The following is a 27,573-nucleotide window of genomic DNA, read 5'->3' as shown; positions in this document are numbered from 1 at the left end:
GAGCGGTCACTGAAGCAGTAAGGGGCAGTAAAGGGATAAAGGAATTACTCTTGAAAAGTCTAATTCATTCACCTGTGCTTATGGAGCATCTGTGACCTGCCAAGTTCTGTGTTAAGTGCTAGGAATACAGAAGTGAACACGCTAAGGAGAGTCCCTGCGGGAGGGCCAATCCTCTTTACCAGGGCCCAGGGTCCCTACTTCCTTGTTCAGAACTGTGTCTTCACTGACCATGGCCACCTCTGGTGCTCGATACTGAAGCCAGGGTATCCACTGTGGGCCTGGACACATGAAAGTCTCCCACCGGCAAAGTCAAGGAGCCTGTGAAGGAGGCCATTGGTGCAGGAAACCACCACGTTGACTGTGCCTGTGTCTTATCAGAAGAAGAATAAGATGGCAGAAGCCATCTGAGAGAAGGGTGTGAAGCACGGGGACCTCTTCATCATGAACAAGTTATGGTCCATCTTCTTTGAGAGAAGCTGGTGAAGGAAACCTGTCAGAACCTTAAGGACTGAAAACTGGACCATCTGGACATTTATCTTAATGGCTGGGATTCCAGCCTGGGGAAGACTTTTCCCCAGAAGAAAGGTGATGTCCTCACCAGGAAAATAGCATTCTTGGAAGCCTAAGAGACCATACTGGGGCTGGTGGGTGAGGGGGTTGGTGAAAGCCATTGGAATCTCCAACTTCAGCAACTTTCAGATCAAAGGACTCTTTGCTGCTGCTGCTGCTGCTGCTAAATCGCTATAGTAGTGTCTGACTCTGTGCGACCCTATAGACGGCAGCCCACCAGGCTCCTCTGTCCATGGGATTCTCCAGGCAAGAACACTGGAGTGGGTTGCCATTTCCTTCTCCACTGCATGAAAGTGAAAAGTGAAAGTGAAATTGAAGTCATGTCCGACTCTTTAAGACGCCATGGTCTGCAGCCTACCAGGCTCCTCTGTCCATGGGATTTTCCAGGCAAGAGTACTGGAGTGGGTTGACATGGCCTTCTCTGGAAAGGACTCTTTATTTTACTTAAAAAAATCTTTTTAAAACTGAACTATAGGGACTTCCCTGGTGGTTGAGTGGCTAAGACTCTGCACTCCCAATGCAGAGTTCCCGGATTTGATCCCTGATCAGAGAACTAGATCCCACATGCCACAACAAAGAGTTCACATGCTGCAACTAAGAACCAGCACAGCCAGATAAATAAATTAAATAAAAATTTTAATGAAGTGTGCTTGACCTACAATGTTGTATTAATTTCTGCTATACAGCAAATTGGTTCAGAGATATATATATATATATACACACACACACACACACACACACTCACAATCTTTCCTGAAACATTTCTTTTCCATTGTGACTTACAGGATATTGCATATGTTCTCTGTACTCTATAGTAGCACCTTCTTTTATGTTTAGACACACAGTGCTATTGAGCAGACCTGGAATGAAATACAGTGACTAACCAGATTGTCACCCCTACTTCATACAGGAAGGAGGAATGGAGCCAGTAATGCCACTCCAGGGGCATAACTGTCATACTATACAGCCCTCTCGTGTGTGTGTGCGCTCAGTCGAGTTAGACTCTTTGCAACCCCGTGGACTGCAGTCTTCCAGGCTCCTCTGTCCATGGAATTTTCCAGGCAATTATACTGGAGTGGGTTGCCATGCCCTCCTCCAGGGGATCTTCCTGACCCAGGGCTCTGCGTCTCAGCTCCTGTGTCTCCTGCATTGGCAGGCGAGTTCTTTACCACTAGTACCACCGGGGACGGCTGCATAGCCCTCTTGGCTCTCCAGATAAACCTCAGGCCAACCCAGAGGACTCTTCCCTAATGGAAGATCCCAAGATTAAGGAGATTGCTGCAAAGCACAAAAACTGCAGGCCAGGTTCTGATCCAGTCCCCCATTCAGAGAAATGTGGTTTAAATCCCCAAGTCTGTGACACAAACATGCATTGTTGAGAACTTTCAGGCCTTGACTTTTACATTGAACGATGAGACAGTGATCATACTCAGCTTCAACAGAAACTGGAGGCCCTGCACCATGAACGCTCTGTCCCATTTGGAGGATTTTCCCTTCAGCGACTTAGCAGCAGCAGCAAGCTACCTGGGAAGCCCCCAGAATCCTTTGCAAGCACAATATAGATGTAGAAAGTGAGACCCAAACAGGCATACTGGATTGAACTTGACACTAAATTCTGATTCTTCTAATTTCCAGTTCTGGGCTTTTTTTTTTTTTTTTTTTTTTAACCAAATAGTGCCTCACTCAAGAATAGCAGAACTCCTGTGAGTCAGGACAGTGGGTTTGGGGCAAGTTATTATCTGAGTGAATACAGTTGTCAGGGTTTTCTATTTTCTAGAAATCTTGCCATCTAAAAATCATCTTATAAGATGATTCATGAATGCAGGGAGTCAAACAGGGACAGACATTTGCATGTATAGAACACAAAGAAGTTATCTTTTCCCTTTTTTATTTCTGAGGGCTTTCCTTGTGGCTCAGCTGGTAAAGAATCAGCCTGCAATAAGGAAGACCTGGGTTGGATCCCTGGGTTGGGAAGATCCCCTGGAGAAGGGAAAGGCTACCCACTCCAGAATTCTGGCCTGGAGAATTCCATGGACTGTATAGTCTATGGGGCTGCAAAAAGACACGACTGAGCGACTTTCACTTTTTTATTTCCACAACACCCTAAAGTACTTCTTTACAACTTAGGTTATTTATTCTAATAGTATATTTACATTTCTGTCACCTATGGGTAGGGTGTATGTCTTAGTCATCTTTATACCTCAACCAAACACTGTCTAGCCCATGATGGCCAGAGACATTAAATGTTTGTTAAAAGAATGAATAAATCTATAAACCATGTATGAGAACTTTTGGAAATAGAGAGATAAATATGTTTAAAAATTTTTCGTTTTAACAAATTTTCCTATTTTTATCTTTTTTTAAAAAAAGGTCACAAATATAGTTCTAATCTTAGAGTTCACAGAATATTTGTCAACCCAACTTTCTCAAATCAAGTTGGAGTGACTTTGAGTAAAAGCCTTTACTCTTAAGACCTGTCTAAACTGAGTTTCCTGGCTTTAGCTCTCAGAAATCATTTTATAGGGTTTACATAGGAAAAAGTAAATAGACAAGCCTGGTAGGTGTATGCCAAGATATTATTACATTCAATTGTGGGGTCGCAAAGAGTCAGACACGACTGAGTGACTGAACTGAACTGAACTGTGAACAAGAAAATAGCAAAAGATGTTTATACAATGGACAGGAAGGAAGCGCTCAGGATGAATTCAAGCCATACCTTCCCCCAATAAAGACAGAAAAGCCCCTGATGACTGAGTGCCTTAAGTTGGAAACATGAATTTGGTGAAAGTCAAGGGAGCTCACATGCAGACAACAAGATTTTATTCATGGACAAGGGGATTTTTCTATACAGTAACCATATTTAAAGGGTCATCAGTTCAGTTCAGTTCAGTTCAGTCGCTCAGTCATGTCTGACTCTTTGCGACCCCGTGAATTGTAGCACGCCAGGCCTCCCTGTCCATCACCAACTCCCGGAGTTCACTCAAACTCACGTCCATCAAGTGGGTGATGCCATCCAGCCATTGCATCCTCTGTCGTCCCCTTCTCCTCCTGTCCCCAATCTCTCCCAGCATCAGAGTCTTTTCCAATGAGTCAACTCTTCGCATGAGGTGGCCAAAGTACTGGAGTTTCAGCTTTAGCATCATTCCTTCCAAAGAATACCCAGGACTGATCTCCTTTAGGATGGGCTGGTTGGATCTCCTGCAGTCCAAGGGACTCTCAAGAGTCTTCTCCAACACCATAGTTCAAAAGCATCAGTTCTTCACTACTCAGCTTTCTTCACAGTCCAACTTTCACATCCATACATGACTACTGGAAAAACCATAGCCTTGACTAGATGGACCTTTATTGGCTAAGTAATGTCTCTGCTTTTGAATATGCTATTTAGGTTGGTCATAACTTTCCTTCCAAGGAGTAAGCATCTTTTAATTTCATGGCTGCAGTCACCATCTGCAGTGATTTTGGAGCCCCCCAAAATAAAGTCTGACACTGTTTTCACTGTTTCCCCATCTGTTTCCCATGAAGTGATGGGACCGGATGCCATGATCTTCATTTTCTGAATTTTGAGCTTTAAGCCAACTTTTTCACTCTCCTCTTAAAGGGTCATAGACTCACTTAAAAATCTGAAGAAACTCCTATTGCTCCTCACTAGAACATACTCCCCTCCCCTCCACATACAACATTATTCACTGTTGCTGGTGGTGAACAGATCCCTGCCCCCCTCCCCACCATCACCACTTCATGTCATGAAGAATGAAATCCGGTGGCAAGATTAATCTTCAGTGATATCTAACTTCAAAATCCATGTTCTTTCTGTGATGTTGATAAGTGATCTTAACATAAGATTTTGTCTGCTCTAAACCTCCCATTGATGTAAAATTGTGTAGTGATATCTACTTTATATCAGTATTGTTAAGAGTAAACAGTTACTCTCTCTAAAATGTTTGAAAGTGAAAGTCACTCAGTCATGTCCGACTCTGCAACCCCTTGGACTATACAGTCCATGGAATTCTCCAGGCCAGAATACTGGAGTGGGTAGCCTTTCACTTCTCCAGGCGATCTTCCCAACCCAGGGATCGAAGCCAGGTCTCCCACATGACAGGCAGATTCTTTATCAACTGAACTATCAAGGAAGCCTAAAATGTTTAGCATGTCAGAATCACTCCACAAATATCAATTACTTTCTCTTCCGCAAATCACAAGTGGGGAGTTGTCAAAATTTGAGGAAAAAATGAATCATGATGTTTTTTTTTCCTCTTTTAATCTTACCTTCATTTTTTCCTGCTTCCTAAGAAGTGAGAGTCCTATTGTTAAAGATCATATGTTCTTATATTGTTGGTTGTCCAGCCCATGTCACCAGTGAGTAAAGGGAACCAGGGGCCATCTGAGTACCCATCTCCACCAAGTGTCGTCACTTAGTGGACAATAAATATCAGGGTCTGGCATTTTGTAGCTTCCAGGTAAATGTTTCATGGACTTCCCTGGTGGCTCAGATGGTAAAGCGTCTGCCTACAATGCCTGGTTCAATCTCTGGGTTGGGAAGATCCCCTGGAGAAGGGAATGGCAACTCACTCCAGTATTCTTGCCTGGAAAGCTCCATGGATGGAGGAGTCTGGTAGGCTACAGTCCATGGGGTTGCAGAAAGTCAGACACCACTGAGAAATGTAGCACTCTGGTAAATGTTTGAGTAAGGAAAGAGGGTAGGAATTGAAAGGGAAGGATGGAGGCTGTGAGGTAGGAAGGGAGAACAGGAAGGAAGACTGAAGTTCTTTGGATATTTTTTTCTACCATAAATCCCCGAGAACAGAGTCCTTGACAGACACGGGATGAAGGAAAGCAATGTGTCCCTAAAGACACACTTTCCCCTGCAGAATTTAACAGTGTCTGCATTGAGTCTAACACGTCTTCACTGCCTCCTTTCATGGAACAAGCAGACATGAAAAGAAAGAGACTAGGAAAAGACATCCATTTCTAGACCATGTTGCTGGGGTACAATTGATGGAGAAGGTGAAGAAGCGATGCCATTTTCTTCTTCGGTAGAATGGGGGATGGAGAAAATGTTGTAAAGCTTGAAGAGGAGGGCTGATGTGATGGAAACTCAGGGACATGAACTCATCCTGGGTGCGGCCTCAGCTAAGGTGCTTCATACATGGAGTTTTTCCATCTGTAAGATGTCTGAGCTGGTCCAGATCAATGGATCTCAATCTTGGTTCTCCAATAGAACCACCCAAGGAGTTACCAACTGTCCCCATGGCCAAGCCATCGTCCAGACAGTAGACTCACCTTAGGTGGGACACAGGCATCAGTAGTTTCAAAGTTTCCCAGATGATCCCAATATGCAGCTGAACTTGAGAACTACTGGGCCAGGTGGTCTCTAGACCCTCACTGCCCTAAGTTGTTGTCAACAAACTGCCTGGGCACCACTTGGGTTCCTTTTTGTAATCAAGACTCAGCCCTCATTCCAGAGCCACACAGACAGAACCTGCATTTACACAAGTGTGTGCTAAGTCGCTTCAGTCATGTCTGACTCTTTGCTACCCCTGCCAGGCTCCTCTGTCCATGGGATTCTCCAGGCAAGAATACGGGAGTGGGTTGCCATGGCCTCCTCCAGAGGATCTTCCCGGACCAGGGACTGAACCTATTTCTCTTGCATCTTCTGCATGGCAGGCAGGATCTTTGCCACTAGCTCCACCTGAGAATATTTTAACAAGAGACCCCACAGGTAATTTGTATTGACATTAAAGTTTGAAAATTCTGGCTTGGACACTCTCCCATCCTGCCTTTTCATCCAACAGTGCTTTATTTCTGGTGTTGATATTTCAATATAACTTCTGGATCTCAACCCCAGGCAGATCATAAGGGTTGAAAGCTTTATATGTGTGTTATGTGCCTATAAATAGCACAAAATACAAAAATACCCCATCACGCCTATGCCATGCAGGGGGCTAAGTGGAAATAGATTGGGAAAAAATAAGTATTCCTGTAAAAAGGGCGGGTGATTTTATGATTCTGATCAAAGATTGCTTTTCCTTTGTAGAATGCAGTAGGGCCGTCTAAAGAGCAGTTCTCTTCAAAGTCAGCCCTGCCGGTGTGGTTATTACCAACACCTGCCTCTAAGTGGTGGTTTGTGTCCAGCGAGAGCCTGGCTTCACATCTTTTCCAGGTTTCTTTCTCTGTTCCTCACGTTTCCTGACCATGCCCTCGTCGATAGCTCGCCCCAGGAAAAAATGGGTGCGTTGGCGGAGGAGTGTTTGATTTCCTCTGAAAGTTTCCCCTTTCATGGTCGCCTTGTCATGTTCATCACCTCCTTTAATTAAACAAAAGTCACCTCTGAGAAAAAAAAAAAAAAAAAGCAGAAAGCACATCAAAATGCTGAAACTAAAGCTAGAAAGTGAGAGATAAACGTTATGCGAGATGTAATTCTGACCCTTGATAACTCAGGGCTAAGCAGGTGGGAGGTTCGTTGTGTTCTAGTAGGACTTTTTTGAAGAATGGTGTTATTGGAGGAAGGAGTGATTTGGGTCTGAATGTGTGGGGAGAATTGGCATGGGTAAAAACTTAAGTCTCAATTCAATTCAATTTCTAGACTTTAGGTCACAGTCACTGTGGGGCCTTGCCCACATGGCTCCGGCCTTAACATTTCAATAGGACTTCATCAGTTGGCATCTACAGGACTAAGGGCTTTCTTTGGCTCAGCTCTCTGCCCTCAGCTCAGCAAGCAAAATTCCTAGGATCAGTGCCCTGCTAGAAGGCAGGGCCCTTTAGGCAATCTCTGAATTCAGATGGTGCCTAAATACCCTAGCTCCCTCGCCTGTTGAGCGAGATCATGTGGTGATGCACAATCTGGGTGATGCTGCAGCCTGATGCTTCAGTGGCCCCATGATAACTTGAAACATTCCTGCTATTGTTTCCCTCCCTTCCCGATTCACTCCCTCACTCCACTACTACTGTTTTGTGTGCCTGTAGAGCAATCTGCTGCTGCTGCTGCTAAGTCGCTTCAGTCGTGTCTGACCCTGTGGGACCCATTGATGGCAGCCCACCAGGCTCCCCCATCCCTGGGATTCTCAAGGCAAGAACACTGGAGTGGGTTGCCATTGCTTTCTCCGGTAGAGCAATCTACTTCCACTCAAATCCTTGCCTTAGCATCTGCTTGTGGGAAAACCCACAGCTAGACAAATTTAATCTTGTATTTGCTTTAAGATACTTGTAGGTATACCATTCATACCTTTATATTCTTTCCATTCAATTTTGATATGTTCAGTTGATAGAACTCGGTATGATATGAAGATTTCAAAGGATTTTAGTAATGGCCTTGAAGAGATCATCTTATTACCTTGTTCATGAGACTCATTGACACCTGAAGTCACAAAGGAGTAAGAAGATGAAAAAAAGGGGTCAGTATAATAGTGGCACAGCCCAGGGGGAGGTGGCCGCTGGTTTCCAATCCTGGTGCTATTCTTGTTAGCTTTGTGAACTGGGGCAAGTCATTTCACCATTCTGCCTCTCAGTTGGACACTTCAAACATGAGGGAGCTATTCACCCCTAACCTATACAGTTGTGAGTGTTCAGTAAGATGTGTGTAAAGTGTTTAGGATAATGCTTGTCTCTATTAGCTATGAACAGTTCAAGGCTTAAGTGGTTACTAAGGATACTGAGTCCATTAAGATGTCTTCATCCATAAAACAGAAGATCCAGTGGAGCATGGCTTACACCAGTATGGATGTCCATGGTCTGCAACAGACATCTGCCATATCCCCATTTTGCATATTTCACTGCCTCGAATTAAGGTATATACCCATTATGTAACCAGGAGTCAAGCTTACAGTCAAGACAAATCTCCTCTTTCTCTATATTCTTCATTTTATTTCTGATACCAGGTCACAGGTGTATCAGACTGTTTGTTACTGCTGTGTAACAAATTATCCCAATAAGCCTCAGTAGCTTGGCTGGGGCTGCTGACTGTGACTGAGTTTATTCATGCATCTGCGGGTTGCTAGTATACACTAGGCTTGCTACAGGTCTGCAGTTGACCAAGTCACTCTGTTCCCCCTGATCCTCATTCTCCTTGAGTCAAGAGGCTGGCTAGGGCTTGGTCTTCTCACCACCATATTAGAGGCCCAGGTCTTAACGTCTAGGCTTGGAACTGGTCCTTATGCCATTAGTCAAAGCAAGTCACACAGCCACGTCCAAAGCCAAAGTGTGGGTCCAGAGGCTCTGCCCACCATGAAGCTACAGGGTGTGGGTGCAGGGAGTGGGTGCAGGAGGGACCAGCCATTCATTCTATTATAATAAGTTGTTGTCAAAACAGAGAACCTCTAAATACCCACGTGGATTCTCTGAGCTCATATAGCACTGGTGTTTCTACCATGATTTCTGCACTGGTTATTGTATTACCGTATACTCTGGCGGCCCCCACGTCAGGAAAGCTGTTGCAAATGAGCAGGAGAGATCACTTGTCAGCTGAGGGGGTCGCCCAGGACCTGGTGACCTTCCAGCTCTAGCCACCCGTGATTTGCCATCTGGGAAGAAAACCTCGCAGAGTATGAAAGCGCAGAAAGTAAGACAGAAGTGTCTTACTGATAGAGCGAAGGACTGCGGGTGGTGCTGGAGGCGGTTCCCAGCCACTTGTGCATGGCCCGCCCAGCCCTCCCTTGTGCACCCAGAGAGCAGCCGCAGTGAGCTTCTTCAGGACGACCTTAGCCTCTCCCGGGCCGCAAGCGTCCCCGCCGCAGTTGCCCAACGTCCCCTTCCCGCCCGTGAAGACCGAGTCCTGGGAGGAGCCGAGGCCCGGAGCAGCGGAGGGCAGTGGAGGCGGTGGCTTCGTGGTGCCCGGGGTTCCGCGCCCTCCAGAGGGGGCGCAGCAGGAGGCACGGAAGAAGGAGGACCCCGCGAAGATGCTGCAGCCCTGGGCTCTGGCGCTCCCGCTTCTGCTCTTCTGGGTGGCAAGTGGAGTAGGGAAGGCAGCCAGGTGAGTGTCTGGCTGACGATTGGCCCCGGGCCATGAGCTTCCACCTCTCCCCACCGTTGGCCCCTTTTCTTTGTGCCCCGTCCCCCTAGGCGCCCGTGGGCATGTGTATCTGTGCCCGTTAAGATGGAATTCAAAGAGGATGTCAGGCTGGGTGCGCCTATGGACTCCCCTGCGCGCCCCTCTGGTGGGCTTCGCAGAACCTCCTTGGCATCTGCTGCGCTCCACCTGGCTGTGTCCTTAGGCAGAGGGACCCACTGGTGCGTGCGGACTCGGTGGGCTGCAGACATCCACCGTTGGGCTGGCGTGCATGTCTGTCTGTGGGTTGCTGTGTTCTGTGCTTGTACAGTCCTGTGTTTTCCACTCTACTGTAAGGGGGCCAACTGGCGGTCAGTGGCTAGTTTTGCTGGGGAAAGAGGGAGAGAACCAGAGGACGATCCATGGTGAGGGTTTACTGAGCCGGCCGTGAGGGGCTGGGGAGCCCTCTATTCAATGCCTTTATGATTAAGGTTGATGAACTGCAAAGAAAGGCCGGGGTTGTCAGATAAAATTGACTCTCTTCTTGCCCTGGCAATTCAGAGGCTGAAGCTGTTTCTTTACTTCTCACAAACAATTCTAAGCCCTGAGACTTATTTTTCCAGAGGTCAGCAAAGCCACCTAATGAAGACACACTTATAGTGCATCCTGTAGGCCTGGCACTGTCCTAAACATGTGAGAGTTATGAACCCATTTAAAGCCTGTAAGTGCTCTGCCTGGAAGATATTGTTATTATAATCCCTGTGTTGTAGAAGAGAAAAACTAAGCACAGAGAAGTCCAGTAGCTTGCCCCAAGTGGCACAGTCAGTAAATGAAAACACCAGCATTGAAACCCAGGCCATCTGGTCTGGAGTCCCTGCTCTTCCCCAGTGCTGTGCTGTTGCTGTTGTTTAATTGCTCAGTCATGTCCGACTGTTTGTGACCCCATGGACTGTAGCCCCGCAGGCTCCTCTGTACATGGAATTTTCTTGGCAAGAATATCAGAGTGGTTTTCCATTTCCTTCTCCAGGGGATCTTCCTCACCCAGGAATCGAACCCACATCTCCTGCACTGGCAGGAGAGTTCTTTACCTTTTACTTTTTGAGCCACCAGAGAAGCCCTAGGACAGCCTTTTGGGAATCACTCACTGAAAAAGTATTCCTGGTTCTCTTGCTTTCCCAGGCATACCCTAGTTTCTTTCTCTACTGTGGCACTATTGAGCACTATTGGGCTGGGCGGGACAATTATTTGTTCAAGGTGGTTAGAGAGCGGTCCTATGTACTGTAGGATTCTTAGCAGCCTCTGTAACCTCTGCACACTAGATCAGTAGCAATTTTCCTAGGTTGTGACCATCAGAACTGGGTCCAGGCATTGCCCAAAGTACTGATATGGGGCTGGAGGTTTTGCACAGTTGTCTCCAGCTGAGCGAGGACCTCTGCACTATTCATTTTTTTAGTCAACAGTTTCTGTGAGAGCTGGCTGAGAGCCTTGGTTTGGAATGGGCTTCTTAAAGGTGAGCCTAGCTATCTTTGTTTGATGTACAGGACAAATCTTTCATCAGCATCAGTCACAATATTAAAGGATTTTGAAGTTCAAATAGAATAAGCTTCAGACCCGGTTCTTAGAATGTATGATCTCAAGTGTCAATTTCCTGTTTGTGATAAAAATGTAAGGAGATGCAATTTGCTCATGATCACATTTCCTGGAATGCTGGAGGTTCTGGCATCGCTAGAAAGCCCACTTAAGAAACATCAAGTGCTGTTTAGAGATGAGACTAATAGTTGTTCTAGCAGTGGACAAACGGACATCCAGGAGCCTCAGTTTCAGAGGGCCACCAAATTAAATCAGCAGTTGAAAAGCTCCCAAGGTAAACCCAAGAATATTAAAATGGAGGCTTGACATCAGGATTCTGCAGTTTCACAGTTTTAAAGATGTGAACCGTGGTTTCTTTCTGTGGTCTCAGGTTCACGAGCTGGTATGCTCATTATCTGTGCCACATGCTTGGAAACGTCTCATGCTCAGTTTTTCAGGAACTGCCCAGGGACCAGGTGTAATCACCTCCAGCCCCCAGGTTACAGACAGCACATTTACAGGAAAGGCACGGTGCTGGTAGCACAAGAGCGTGTCCACTGGTTATTTCCTGAGGTTTTATGACTTTTAGTAAAAACTGACTACTTTATAGGGATTTCTAACATAAACACCCATTGTTGTATTTTTTAATTGAGACACCATACCATAATTTCAGTGACCTAGAAGATTATATGCCTTTTAAATGGTGATTATTGTATTAGTAGTCAATTAACTACTAGTTAGTGTCTGACTCTTTGCAACCCCATAGACTGTAGCCTACCAGGCTCCTCTGTCCATGGGATTTTCCAGGCAATAGTACTGGAGTGGGTTGCCATTTCCTTCTCCAGGGGATCTTCCCAACCCAGGGCTCAAACCCCGTTTCTCCCACATTGTAGACAGATGCTTTACCTTCTGAGCCACCAGGGAAGTCCAGTCAATTAACAGTCATCAAGTGAATAAATCCTCAACAGCAGGAATTTTTTTTCATCTTCAGCGTCAGAATTTGGCATAAACCCTTTATTTTTATCTTGTATGCTACTTCAAACTAATACTCTAAGTATCATTGACTTACAGTATTATATTCAAGTGTACAACATAGTGATTCAGTAATTTTGTAGCTGACACACCATACAGAGTTCTTAAAAATATTGCCTGTTTCCCTATGTGACCCCCATGAATTTTAATGCCATTTGAGCTTTGGGACTATTTAGATGCTCTCAACCTGCTTTGTCCAATACAGTAAATACAGTAGTCACTAGCCCCATGTAGCTGTTGAGTACTTGAAACATAACCAGTCCAAGTTGTGATGTGCTGTGATTGCAAAATATACATTGGATTTTGAAGACTTTCTAAAAACAAGGAACATAAAGCATCTCACTAATCATTTCCTATTGAATACATGTTGATAATGTTGTGGATATACTGCATTAGATAAAATATATTACTAAAATTAATTCCACCTGTTTATTTTACAGTTGAAACAATGTGGTTGCTAGAATTATATTTCTATTGCATGGTGTTAGTCTAGAACAGTTACTGATCTGAACTCCATCTCCAGCATTCCAGGTCCTAACATTGGTACCTTTCTGCCTTGGGCACATAAGATAAATATGTTATTAACTTTCCTGTTCTTGAGTTTGATGTGTGGAACAACTCCCTTCTTATATTTATGCAATATACATTCTTTTCTCTATTGAGTTCAAGTAACAATAATGTGAGGGAAAAAGGAATTACTGAGTTCGTGTATTCATGGACAGAGGCCTGCTTTCTGCAAACTACACCCTGTTTGAGAATTGATTCTTCTCAGAGTCCTGCTACGGAAGTCCCATTGTCACAATTTTCCACAAAATTAGTGGCTTAAAATAGCATAAATTTGAGATTTCCCTGGTGGTCTCGTGGTTAGGACTCCTTGCTTCTATTACCGAGGGCACAGGGAACTAAGATCAAATCATTTCGATCCCTGGCTGGGGAACTAAGATCCCACAAGCCTTGCAGCATAGGGCAGGGGTGGAGCAGGGATGTACATTTATTTTCCTAGAGTTCTGGAGGCTGGAAGTCCAAAATTTGTCTTATGGGGCTAGAACTAAGCTGTTGGCAGGGTTTGTTCCTTCTGTAGGCTCCACAGGAGAATCCATTCCTTGTCTCTTAGACTTATAGATGCTCCAACAGTACCTGGCTTGTAGGCACATCACTGCACCTCTTCTTCCTTTGTCCCTTTGCCTTTTCTCTGACTCTTAATCGTATTCCTTCCTCTAAAAAGAACCCTGTGGTTATACCTGGCCCACCCAGAAAATACAGGGTGACCTCCCTGTCTTAAGATGCGTAAGAGCACATATGAAATTTCCCTTTTGTTCCATAAGGTAACATTTCGAGGTTCCAGGGATTATGACATGACCAACTTTTGGGGGTTCATTATTCAGCCTGCCACAGGAAGTCTGAGCTATGAGTCTGTTGTTCTTGGTTTTATGGATTGGATCTTATATTTAAACATGATTTTAGTGATTTGTGAGTGGTTGGCATATCATTCCTTTATTCTTAAAACCAAGCTTTGTGGGAATATACCCAAAACTCAAGAGCTGAGTGTTTCTAGGAAATGGTGAGCATGAAATGCCTAAGTACAGTATAGAAATCATTTATGAGCAGTCTTGTTTCAACAGTTTCATTGGTTTAAAGAGTGTTAAAGTCCTATTTATATGTAATTTATGTACATAATCTAAGGTTATGTAAACATTAAAATGAATAAGTATATTATCTAGTCTTAATAAATCAGATTGGCATTCAGCCAATTTTGTTGAATCACTATGTGTCAACACTTTTTCAGTGTGATTTCAGTCAACTGTCTCTTCAATCCTAAGAAATAAGTGTTGGGTCACTTTGACAGACAGTGGGATGGAGAAAATTGAAATTAGACAATTCCTCAAGAACTGCATTGGATTTGGTCTTCTGCCCTAACAACAGTGACATTCCAAACTTTCAAATTTGTTTCTGAAGAAAAATTGAGTACATAGAAGCTGACGTTCTTACAAAGTACTTTCTCACATGTTATCACCAGTGAGCCTGTTGAGCTTGATGCTTGCCCAGCACCATCAAGGTATGTGTGTAGAATAAGTGGGGACTTCCTGGTGCTCCATTCTCCCAAGCCCTTCCTCTCTAGGTTTCCATTCTCTCACAAACAGACTCTGAAACCAGAATTCAAGTGTACACGGTTTATTTGGGAGGTTGTCCCCAAAAGTGCTAGTTCTAGTAGGACAGAGAAGGGAAAGACATGTTATATAAATAAGTTACCATTGTGATTGAATTCTGCTGGGGAGTTCTAGAAGAGAGTAGGGCCCAAGCCTTAGAATTATCCCCCCTGAGGCACAGGAGCTGGGGTATCTGTGCTCCCAGCAGTCATTGGTGGAGGGCTTCGGGGGATGCCAAGTCTACGTGTTCAGCTTGCCATGCTCACAGGCAGCTTGGGCTCTGTGAGGAGCCCTGCATGTCTGGGGAAGGAATTTGAGCTTTGATCTGAGGGCAGTAGTGAGCAAAGCAGGGCATCGCTGGCTGAATTCTTTAACAATAACCCCATTATGACCAATTCATGCTCAGAATTATCACACAATTGCACAAAATAATTTTTAAGATAATGAGCAATAGTTTAGTTTACCTGGCAGCATTTTTGCCCCTAGTGTACATAATAATAGTCCATAGTATCTCAGATTTGATGAACACAAATTAAAAATCAAAATACCAAAGCAGCAAATACCTTTATAAAGATCATCACCTTGTCGTTCAAGTTTTCCCTTTGTTCTATTTTTGGTCCCCACATATATTACAGTTACCTATTGCTATTCAACAAAATACTGCAAAGCTTAGTGGTTTAAAACAACATTTATTGTCTCACAGTTTCTGTGAATGGGAAATCCAGGAGCAGTGTACCTAAATGGGGCCTGGGGTTTTTCACCAGGTTACAGTTGAGTTGTTGGCCGAGGCTGCAGTCATTGAAAGGCTTGACCCCAACTGGAGGATCTTCTTTCAAGATGGTGTGCTCACATGGCCATGGGCTCCTTGCCTTGTGGACTCTCCATAAGACTACTTGAGTGTCCTTATGAGGTGTCAGCTGACTTCCTACATATTAAGAGTTACAAAAGAGAGAGAACAAAGAGGAAATTATAATGCCTCCTATGTGCTAATCTCAGAAGTTACTCTCCATCCCTCCCACCATAATCTCTTCATCAGAAACCAGTCACTAAGTACAGTCCCACATCAGTGTTAGGTCCAACTGCTCACCACTCAAAAGCCAATACTTGAGAGGCAAGATTGGTGGGAAGGAAGTTTGCTTTATTTCAGAAGGCAGGGTGAACTCATTTCCAAAGGCCGACTCCTTACTGACAATCAGTAGGCAAGAGCGCTCATAGGGGAGTTTCAGGGGTGTATAGATGGAGGGAGGGGGCTACAAGTAGAAACAACATAGTCAACTCTGACAGTCCTATCTTGAAATTGATCATGTGGTGGTCTGATCAGTGTTAATCTTGATTGTTTTAAGTACAGTTAATCTTCAGGTCCCAAGGTTGGTTTGTTCCCATTTTTTGAGGCCAGTTCTCAGAACCGTTGCAGCTTATGTCATGACTACAGCCTGGTCATTGTATAGTTACATTCTTGCACATGGTAAGGGTTTTAGTATCTATGAAACAACTCAAAGGATATAGCTCAGAATATTATCTATAGCTCTTGAGGAAGAACTAAATGTCCTTGACATTTCTTAATGACTTAATTATTATTATTATGGTAGGACAGCATCACCAACTCAATGGACATGAGTTTCAGCAAGCTCCAGGAGATGGTGATGGACAGGGAAGCTTTGTGTGCTGCAGTCCATGGAGTCGCAGAGAGCTGGATATGACTGAGCAACTGAACTGAACTGAAAATATTATTATTGTGTCTCCTTTACTTCTGCATTTTCTCACTTATCTGATTAAATTTTTCTATAGGCAAAAAGCAAGAGACCTTCCTGCCCCTGCCATTTCTCAGATTCCTTCAGCTTAAAATATTCACTATGCCAAACTGACAGATGGGGTAGTGTGTCCTCAGTCCCATCACCGAGGACTCCATCAACTGTAAGGATGCAAGGAGTGCAGTCTTTGTGCTCTCTTGCTAGAAACCAGTTAAATGACACTGGGGCCCCTGCCTTGCTTCCCTCCTCATCTGCCTTCACACAGCAGCCAGAGAGCTGTATCCTGAGGTCATTCAAATTGGATTACTACCCACCCTCAGCTACCATGGCTTCCTATCAAGCTTGGCAAAAATTCCAAAGTCCTCATCATGACTCCCCAGGGCCCTCATGAGCCTGGCATCTCCTGGATCCTTCATCCCCTTCCTCCTACTGTGCCTCAGCTCTGACAGACTCTGCCTGTGCCCTGTCTGTGTCAGACACCCTCCCATCCTGGGGCCTTTGGACTTGCTGTCCTTGTAAAAATGATTTTAACACAAATGAGAGCTCCTTTACCCCATGAGCACTTTAAAAGAAAACCCCTTTCTTTTCAGGAGATAAGCATAGGATGTAAAAGAACTCTTATCTGTACTTGGAAAATGTAATGCTCTCTCACTGACTAAAAGAAAACAAACTGGTTGCTGTTTTCCTATCTATAGTTGCAACACTCACTGCAAAGGTGATACAAAATGAAGAAGACATGCATACATATACATATGTCAGTTGCTCCCTTGTGTCCGACTCTTTGTGACCCCATGGACTGTAGCCTGCTAGGCTCCTCTATCCCTCTATCCATGGGATTCTCCAGGCAAGAATCCTGGAGTGGGTTGCCATTCCCTTCTCCAGGGGATCTTCCTGACCCAGGGATCAAACCTGGGTCTCCCACATTGCAGGCAGATTCTTTACCATCTGAGTCACCAGGGAAGGCCATAAACTTAGAAAATGTAATGCTCTCTCACTGACAAAAAGAAAAAAAAAGGATTACTATTTTTCTATATATATTTACAACTCACTGACAAAGTTGATACAAAATAAGGAAGACAACTAAGATTTTTAGATATTGGAGAATAAAGGAATTTCCATTTAAAGTGCTTCCATTAATGTGCACATTCAGTTTGCAAAATTCTGGTACAAATAAAAAACACCAAAATAAAAAACAAACAAAATCCTACCCCCTAAAACACACCCAACTTGGCACAACAGACTGGTTCCAAACAGGAAAAGGAGTACATCAAGGCTGTATATTGTCACCCTGCTTATTTAACTTATATAAAGAGTACATCATGAGAAATGCTGGGCTAGATGAAGCACAAGCTGGAATCAAGATTGCTGGAAGAAATATCAATAACCTTAGATATGCAGATGACACCACCCTTATGGTAGAAAGCGAAGAACTAAAGAGCCTCTTGATGAAAGTGAAAGAGGAGAGTGAAAAAGTTGCCTTAAAACTCAACATTCAGAAAACTAAGATTATGGCATCCAGTCCTATCACTTCATGGCAAATAGATGGGGCAACAGTGGAAACTGTGTCAGATTTTATTTTGGGGAGCTCCAAAATCACTGCAGGTGGTGACTGCAGCCATGAAATTAAAAGATGCATACTCCTTGGAATGAAAGTTATGACCAACCTAGACAGCATATTAAAAAGCAGAGACATTACTTTGCCAACAAATGTCCATCTAGTCAAGGTTATGGTTTTTCTAGTAGTCTTGTATGGATGTGAGAATTGGATTATAAAGAAAGCTGATTGCCAAAGAAGTGATGCTTTTGAACTCTGGTGTTGGAGAAGACTCTTGAGAGTTCCCTGGACTTCAAGGAGATCCAACCAGTCCATCCTAAAGGAGATCAGTCTTGAGTGTTCATTGGAAGGACTGATGCTGAAGCTGAAACTCCAATACTTTGGCTACCTGATGCAAAGAGCTGACTCATTTGAAAAGACCCTGATGCTGGAAAAGACTGAAGGTGGGAGGAGAAGGGGATGACAGAGGATGAGATGGTTGGATGGCATCACCAACTCAATGGACATGAGTTTGAGTAAACTCCAGGAGTTGGTGATGGACAGGGAGGCCTGGCATGCTGCAGTTCATGGGGTCACAAAGAGTCAGACACCACTGAGCGACTGAACTGAACTGAATCACTTTGCCATACACTTCAGACTAGTAAAAGATTATAAATTAACTATACCTCAAATAAGAAAAAGAATAGTATGTATAAGATTTAAAAGACAAGCATAAAAAGGTGGTACAGATAAAAGATATCACTTCAGTTATCTGCTGTTAAAAGAACATTTATTTATAACCACAAGCACACCCACTTGCTATGATACCACTGCTTCCCATCATTGCAGATGACATAGGTCATCATTTCCTCATCTGGGCCTGGATTCCTCACCCAACTTGGAAGGAAGAGTGTCCCTCTGGGGACGACAGTGACCTGGCAGTTGAATTTCTCACAGCCCTCGTATTTTATTTTCCTCGTCGGCGTGCCCTCCACCACTTGGGGCAGGTAATGTTCCCGTAAGGCAGATTTCATGTAGGAGGCTCTCAACTGCTTCAGTTCCTGGCTGGCGATCTCCATGGCGGTCATTTTGGCAAATTCTCTCGGAGACATGGTCCCAGAGAGCAAGTTCTGCTGCAAGTGAGAATTGCAAGGGTTCTTTAGATTGGCCATTTTGCTGCGGATGCATGTTTTGTATTTTTGGAGGTTCTTGGGATGAAGGGCAAAAACGTGTGCTTAGATTTCTTGTGCCAAGTTGGGCCACACGTGGGCTCTAGACTGGCCTGGGGAGGAAGCAGTTAGAGCTTTGTACAGCAGCTCTGTGCATCTGGCTCTCACAGGCACTATGGGGTCCAGCTGCCCACTCACTGCCAGGTCAGTGGATTGAGGGTCCCAGGCACTGAAAGGCACTGCCTTAGGCTCCACTCCGCTGCAGCTATCTTCTGGCATGATCATTTCAACAGCTCCTGCCACATCTGGGGTTGTGAACAGAAAATTATACCTGGAGCCACCCCGTACCTCCTCCTCCTGATTTGGAGGAAGACCTTGATTTTCTTCTTGACTTCCACCCAGAGGAAATCGTTTAGGGCTGCCCTCCGGCTTGCAGAGAGTATCCTTATACAGCGCTCTCCATTCTGACAGCAGACGCTTGGCTTTCTGCTTCAAAGCCCCCGTGGGACAGTTTTTGAGGACTCTGTACACCGCCCTTACCACCCTCGTCTCCTGAAGGTGCTCTGGAGTCACATGCAGAGTTTCCAGCACAGTGAGGTGATGGCCGAGATCCTCAAAATTCCTTTAAGACATCAGCTGCTCGATAAGGGACTCTCTGGCCGCTATCTGGTTCTTGTCAGACATCGTTAGAGCTGCCAAGAAAAAAGGGCTTTCCATGTTCTCAAGCTTGTGTTTGCCAGGCACAGCTCCATCATACATGCATCGTGCTCTCTGCCAGTTACCTAGGCAGATAAAAAGAAGAAGAAAGTCGCTCAGTCTTGTCTGACTCTTTGTGACCCCAGAGACTATATGGTCCATGGAATTCTCCAGGCCAGAATACTGGAGGGGGTAGCCTTTCCCTTCTCCAGGGGATCTTCCCAAGCCAGGGATAGAACTCAGGTCTTCTGCATTGCAGGCAGATTCTTTTTTTTTTTTTTATTCTACCATCTGAGCCAGGCAGAGAGAGAGTTAGGTAATAAAAGTGGGTGTGACATGTTAGAAAATGCAATCTGCAATGCAGTATGGTTCAGTCTCAAAAGTCTGAGTCTCCATAGTTAAAAACAACAACAACAACAACAAAAATAGTGGCCCTATAAACAGCCTCTGCAGTAACAATCACTTAAAGGAGGCTTGCTGAAAGAGCTGCTGTAACTTTCCCATCTCTACTTTTACAAATGAATGCCCTTTCCAGATCAAGACTAGTCAACTCCTGTGTGTGGAATTTGGTGGTTATGTTGGGAATGAAAACATGCCAATGTCAGCGTCCATGGGGAAAGGCTGAGGAGGCCAGACTATTTTCCCCCGTGTTCAGCTATTTAAACTGAAGTCCTTGCTGATTTTATAGTTTTATTTTTTTTTAATATATAGCTTTTATTGGCTGTACTGTGGCTTGTGGGATCTTAGTTCTTCAACCAGGGGCTGAACCTAAACTTTTAAAAAGATGGTAATACCAGACCACCAATCTGCCTCCTGAGAAATCTGTATGCAGGTCAAGAAGCAACACATAGAACTGGACATGGAACAACAGACTGGTTCCAAATCAGGAAAGGAGTACGTCAAGGCTGTATATTGTCACCCTGCTTATTTAACTTATATAAAGAGTACATCATGAGAAATACTGGGCTGGAGGAAGCACAAGCTAGAATCAAGATTGCTGAGAGAAATAACATTAACCTCAAATATGCAGATGATACCACCCTTATGGCAGAAAGCAAAGAAGAACTAAAGACCCTCTTGATGAAAATGAAAGAGGAGAGTGAAAAAGTTGGCTTAAAACTCAACGTTCAGAAAACTAAGATCATGGCATCCGGTCCCATCACTTCATGGCAAATAGATGGGCAAACAGTAGAAACAGTGGCAAACTTTTATTTTTTTGGGTTCCAAAATCACTGCAGATGGTGACTGCAGCCATGAGATTAAAAGACACTTGCTCCTTGGAAGAAAAGTTATGACCAATCTAGATGGCATATTGAAAAGCAGAGACATGGAGAAGGCAATGGCACCCCACTCCAGTACTCTTGCCTGGAAAATCCCATGGATGGAGGAGCCTGGTAGGCTGCAGTCCATGGGGTCGCTAGGAGTCAGACACGACTGAGTGACTTCACTTTCACTTTCCACTTTCATGCATTGGAGAAGGAAATGGCAACCCACTCCAGTGTTCTTGCCTGGAGAATCCCAGGGACAGCGGAGCCTGGTGGGCTGCCATCTCTGGGGTCGCACAGAGTCAGACATGACTGAAGCGACTTAGCAGCAGCAGCAGTCACTGAAGTATTGATTACTTTCCATGGCTATCAACAGAAGGAAACTAGATTATTTTATACTGTTTTTAAAAGACAAAAGATATAAGGTATTTTAATTTCCACACTAAGAAGTAGCCGCTTCTATTTGGTGGTAAGATTTTAGTATCAGTGACTTTGTAACCTTGATTAACATCAGTGCTGTGGGTGTTCGAAAAAAAAGGTAAACTCTGACAATAGAGAATTTAGAAATCTAAAAGCCAAAATCATTTCAGGGTTAAAAAAAAAAAGTGTGGGGTGTGCTTTCTTGTATCTGAGTAAGTGTTTGTGACAGGTCAGTACAAAATATTTTTTTCCCTGCAATCTCACTCCTTAATTTGATCTTCATGCTGTTAGGATGGCATTTTCCATTCATCTCTGTTTTCCTTTAATAAAGACTAAGAGATAAGGATATTAAAACAAAAAAGAAAAGCCGAGACATTACTTTGCCAACAAATATCCGTCTAGTCAAGGCTATGGTTTTCCAGTAGTCATGTATGGATGGAGAACTGGACTATAAAGAAAGCACCAAAGAATTGATGCTTTTGAACTGTGGTGTTGGAGAAGACTCTTGGGAGTCCTTTGAACTGCAAGGAGATCAAACCAGTCCATCCTAAAGGAAATCAGTCCTGAATATTCATTGGAAGGACTGATGCTGAAGCTGAAACTCCAATACTTTGGTCACCTGATGAGAAGAATCGACTCACTGGAAAAGACTCTGATGCTAGGAAAGACTGAAGGCGAGAGGAGAAGGGGACAGCAGAGGATGAGATGGTTGGATGGCATCACTGACTCAATGGACATGAGTTTGAGTAAACTCCAGGAGATGGTCATGGACAGGGAGAGCTGGCATGCTGCAGTCCATGGGGTCTCAAAGAGTCGGACACAACTGAGCAACTGAACTGACTGACTGTGGCTTGTGGGATCTTAGTTTTCCAATCAGGGGCTGAACCTGGAGTGGAAGCATGGAGTTCTAACTGCTGGACTGCCAGGGAATTCCCTGATTTTATAGTCTTGAAGTAGGACTTTTCTGAATATAAAAGCATGAAAAACAGAGCCAAAATAAGATGCTGTTGAGAAGTCCCAAGGAATCTACAGAAATGATGAAACACCACAGGCTGGGAGGCAGCTGAACGCAGGTCAGATGGGCCCCAACAGTCACCAGGCCACACGGTGCTGACGTCTAAGTCTTCTGAACATTGGGGTCAAGGTTCTGACTCTGCAATCCAGAGGGTTTAGGACTTTGGACTAATGGGTCCCTAGGCCAGAGTTTCATTCCATTTCCTTTCTCCGCCCCCCGCCCCACCCCACCACCACTTGTAGATGTAAAAAGCTGGTTATGTCTGTGTGAACCTCATCCCGAGGAGGCAAAAGTTCATTTTATCTAACCCGTCTCTTTGTCTCTCCACCTAATGCACACAACCTTGCCTACAAAATACCCCTGGATCTGTATCTGCCTGTTTGGTCTAAATGTGAACATAAGCATTTTGATGGCAGGGATATCATCTTTTCCAGACTGCATGGACTCTTGTTTTATAGCACATGATATTAAATAACAATCACCAAAGACACACAGGTTCACAACACTGAAGTGATTACAGAGATAGTTAATGCAGTCTTCCTAGATACCATCTGACAAGTGCTGTAAAGTTTAAGGTCCTTTTAGTCAGCAATTCTATTTCTAAAAATTTACTTTAAGGAAATGAGAGATATGGAGGCTGTTTTAGTAAGAATTTTCTGCAAACTTAGAAGAAATGATGAGGTTCCAAATGTTTAGGCTTGCACATGAACATTCATAGCAGCATGGCTCATAACAGATAAAAAGTGGAAACAATCCAAATGTCTATCAACTGAGGAATCGAGAAACAAACCCTAATATATCCATACAATGGGATGTTGTCAATAAAATGAAATTCTGATACAGACAACATGGATGAGCCTTCAAAGCTTTATGCTAAATTGAAGACACAGAAGACCACATACTGTATGATTTCATTTACATGGGATGTCCAGAATACACAAATCTAGAGACAGAATGTAAATTCATGGTGGACGAGGGCTGGGATGGAGAGAATTGGGGAACCAGTGAGGTGAAATGAAGAGGTGGTGGCTATTAATGGGTACACAGCTTTTCTTGGGGGAGATACAAATTCTTCTCTCAAATTGACTGTGGTAACCATTGCACAGCTGTGAATATGATTTTAAAAAACCCATTAACTGTACACTTAAACTAGGTGAACTTATGGTATAAAAAGTGTATCTGAACAAAGCTATTATTTAAAAACAACATCGAGGGAATGCCTTGGCAGTCCAGTGACTCAGTAGTCTCACTGCTGAGGGCCTGGGTTCAATCCCTGTTCATGGGACCAAGATCCCATAAGCTGTGCAGTGTGACCAAAAAAAAAAAAAAAAAAGCTAAAAATTAAAACAAAAACAACATCTAAAGTCCGTTTATTTTTATCTTTACTATTTTTTTCTGGTCGTGCTGCACAGCTTGTGGGATCTAAAGTCTGATCCAAATTTTATTTAAAAATCACATGAGAAGAGAAAAGACTGAAAATAGATTTAAAAATTTCCTGACAGTGTTACTTTCTGAATGGCAAGCTCTTAAGTGATTTTTGTTTGTTCTTTTACTCTTTTTTTATATTTTCTATTGATGTATACACATGCACTGTTTTCCTAACCAGAAAAGTTATGGGTCTATTACAATTTCATGATAAACCCTATATGTTCCAGAGATCTGTTTACTGAAAAATGCCATGGTTCATGGATCATCCCAGTCCTACTGCCCCTTGGAATCAGGACACCAGAAGGGAAGCGCCTCACCTCACCTGTGACTGCATTCATATCGGCTCTCACCTTCCTCAGAAGCCCACTGCTGCATTGCAAACAGTTCCATCTCCCCTCAAACCTGATCCCCAAATAGGAACAGGTGATCACCCACAGCCACAACTCTGAGGTTCCTACTGGTTTTCCCCATTGCATAGTGCACATGATCAAGGTTCTGGGTCTTGTATTTTTACCACCTGGTGGTCTTTTTTATTTATTATTCTTTTTTAAAGTCAGATAACAAGAAGTCAATGGGCCACTGATTCTGGATTGTAAGTGGTATTGTCTAATTATCGAGAACTGGTACTTCAAGATCCTTGTTTTTCCATTTCTTTTTCTGAATGATCAGAATGAAGATCTATGTATTGATTAATTTTTTTGTACATAAAGTTTTATTGGAACACAATCCTACCCATTTACTTATATATTGCTCCTTTTAAAATTTTATTGTAGTTGATTTACAATGTTGTGTTAATTTCTGCTGTATAACAAAGTGATTCAGTTATACATGAATACTCTTTTTCATATTCTTTTCCATGATGGCTTATCACAGGATGTTGAATATAGTTCCCTGCGCTCTACAGTAAGACCTTGTTGTTTATCCATTTGTATACAGCAGTTTGCATCTGCTAATCCCAAACTCCCAATCCTTCCCGCCCTCACCCTGTCCTCCTGGCAACCCCAGTCTGTTCTCTATGTCTGTGAGTCTGTTTCTGTTTCATAGATAGGTTCATTTGTGTCATATTTTAGATTCCATAGATAAGTGATATCATATAGTATTTGCATTTCTCTTTCTGACTTATTCACTTAGTATGATAATCTCTAGGTCCATCCATATTGCTGTAAATGTCATTATTTCATTGAAATCCACTGCAACAGTAGAAAGGGTCTTCCTAATAATCAAAGGCCCAGTCAACAAAGAGCAGGCAAGACAGCACAGAAAAATTAAAAATACACACCCTCACTTGCTGACTTCTGCTCTCAGCACTGTCCGCTTGAGATCTCGGGACCTGGAGGAAGTCAAGCAAGGGAGTCACGACGGTCCGGTCACAAGGAGCTCAGGGCACTTGAACCCTCCCCCATGTGTGGGAACGTTTCCTAGCAAGGACTCAGTCTCCTCACGTTCTACACTCATTCTGTACATATCGTTACCTGAGAAAGCAGGATTGAACTGGGCTGGATGTCAGCAAGGGGGTTAATAAGACACTGGTCTAGAGTTCCCCCAAGGAGGTTAGGCAATCTTTAACTCAGGTGGAATTTCTCAATGAAAGGTCAGAGCTTTAAGGAGATTCAGAAGGCGAAGTTAATTGTAGCTTCAGGGCTTCAGGGAGATGGAAGCATTGTTTGTTGAAACTTTTTCTTTACTCATGGAAATCTACTGAAGTTAAAGGTTTCATATATATAAGCACTCTGCTCTTCATTTCATAACCCTTTTATTTACTGTTCCTCTACACTTTAAAATTTTTAATTGCGGTAAAAATTCACATATAATTTATGATCTTAACCATTTTGACATGGATGGTTCATTAAGTACACTGACACTATTGTGCAACCAGCTTTTGGAATGCTAGTTGTCTTGCAAAACAAATTGCACCTGTTCAACAGCTCTCCACTTCTTTCTACCCTGCACTCCCTAGTAACCATCATTCTACTGTCTGAGTTCGACTACTTTAGATACCTCATATAAGTGGAATCATACAGTATCTGCTTTTTTTGTGTCGGGCTTATTTCACACAGCATAATGCTCTCAAGGTTCATCCACATCGGAGTGTCTGTCAGAATTTCCCTCCTTTCAAGGCTAGATAATATTCCACTGGGTGGGTAGACCACATTGTGTTATACATCCATCTGCCGACGGACACTTGAATTGCTTCCACCTTTGGGCTCTTGTCAAGAATGCTGCCATGAACATGAATGCATAAATATCTTTCTGCTTTCAATTCTGTCAGGTGTATACCCAAAAGTGGGGTTGCTGGATCATATAGGCATCCTATTTTTAATTTTTCGAGAAACTGTCATATATATATTTTTTTTTTTGGAGGAAAAAGTGGCTTTATTACTTTGCCAGGCAAACAGGGAATACAGTAGGCTAGTACCTCAAGAACTGTGCACCTCTCTTCCATAATTTCTGCAGCATTTCAATGATGTCAAACTTTCTATTCTCATGGTAGGACAGTCATGTTGATAGAAAGCAATTTATTGCCTTAGGAGGCTGTAGTATGTAAGCAACTGGGATATAAAATTTTGAGAACTTCCATAAAAAGATGAAGTAGGCTGTGTGTCCAGTTTAGAGTTCTACACAGTTCACTGAATAAATATCTGTTATGTATCTCATACACGATAGATGCTGGACCTAATGGGATACTCTCTGCCATAAAGGAGCTGACAGCCCAGCAGAACACAGACAAGAAACTGGCAAATACAAGGACAGACACCGCTGCTAAGGGGCACACGTAGGAGGGATACACAAACCAAACCTCTACTTCCTGCTATCTGGCCGGCTCCAGTTCTTATTGCTTTCACTCTACGCAAGACATTTTGTTAGAGGGATCATCTTCTCTTAGAGATTTCAGCAAAAGGCTCCCTCCTTTTCTTGCTTAAGGCCCTTCAGAGGTTCCCCTCTGCTCTCAGGATGGAGCCCAAGGTCCCTGGCCAGTAGTGAAAAGCCCCTTTCCAGCGTCCTTTGTGATCTGACTGAATCACTGGCAGGCACTTGCATCCCCCAGCTCAATGCCTTTGCTCCACTAGCTCTCTGAGCCTGTGTGTGGTTCTCACTCCTGCCTGCCAATCCGTGTCATCTGGAGAACTTACACAGCCAAAACAAAAACAATGCCAGGACCTCACCCCAGACAGAATGAATTGGAATCTCTGCAGGCAGGCCTGGGCACATTGAAGCTCTCCAGGTGACTGTGATCTAAACCAGAGCCATCACCACGGCCCTGAGCACACAGGCACAACTCCTCTCCTGCAGCAGGACTGATCCAGCTCGTGGGCCTCCACCCAAAGGCAGTTCCCGATATGCTCCTGGGCTGAATGCACACCACCTCTCTGACTTCACATTCTGCTGGAGGGAGCCTCATTAAATTGTGAAATGTTTAAAACAAAAAACGTGCTATGCACAACTCGCCTGAAAACCTTTTCTACAAATTCCAACCAGCGACTGCAATGTTTTCAGTGTCACTGTGTACCCAGTCCCCTGCATTCATTCCTGCACTTACCTCCTAACAGCAGAAAGCACTGCACATGGAGTAAGTCTGTGTGCTATAGACGCTCATCTCCATCTTCACAGGTACAGGGCTACCGCCATCTTACAGAGGAGGAAACCTGTTAAGAACATCAAATATTTGTACATTTTTTCCCCCATGGTGCATATCACACTAAAGAGGAGAGTGAAAAAGCTGGCTTAAAACTCAACATTCAAAAAACGAAGATCACGGCATCTGGTCTCATCACTTCATGGCAAATAGATGGGGAATCAATGGAAAGAGTAAGGGATTTTATTGTCCTGGGCTCTAAAATCACTGCAGATGGTGACTGCAGTCATGAAATTAAAAGATGCTTGCTCCTTGGAAGAAAAGCTATGACAAACCTAGATAGCATATTAAAAAGCACAGACATTACTTTGCAAACAAAGATCCATCTCGTCAAAGCTATGGTTTTTCCAGTAGTCATGTAGG

The 27,573-nt window shown here is 43.7% G+C and overlaps 1 long non-coding RNA gene and 2 pseudogenes across 2 annotated transcripts; 1 reads left to right on the top strand and 2 right to left on the bottom strand.

Annotated features, from left to right (window-relative positions):
• Positions 1-236: 236 nt before the first annotated feature.
• LOC147339783 (aldo-keto reductase family 1 member B10-like) lies at positions 237-9,776 on the top strand (annotated as a pseudogene).
• Positions 9,777-18,354: 8,578 nt separating this feature from the next.
• On the bottom strand, positions 18,355-19,610 carry LOC147339782 (transcription elongation factor A N-terminal and central domain-containing protein pseudogene; annotated as a pseudogene). Its single transcript, XR_015159580.1, has one exon. The product of XR_015159580.1 is annotated as a transcription elongation factor A N-terminal and central domain-containing protein pseudogene (transcript).
• Positions 19,611-24,606: 4,996 nt separating this feature from the next.
• LOC147339781 (uncharacterized) lies at positions 24,607-27,221 on the bottom strand. The gene is made up of 2 exons (XR_015159579.1): positions 27,115-27,221; positions 24,607-24,906 (listed from the first exon to the last, which is right to left on the bottom strand). It is a non-coding gene; the product is annotated as an uncharacterized LOC147339781 (long non-coding RNA).
• Between the last annotated feature and the right edge of the window lie 352 nt (positions 27,222-27,573).

This window comes from Bos grunniens, chromosome X, assembly GCF_055505025.1.
Source record: "Bos grunniens cultivar Pamir isolate PY7600 chromosome X, Bosgru_T2T1.0, whole genome shotgun sequence".
NCBI lineage: Eukaryota > Metazoa > Chordata > Mammalia > Artiodactyla > Bovidae > Bos > Bos grunniens.
This window is presented reverse-complemented; position numbering and strand designations above follow the sequence as displayed.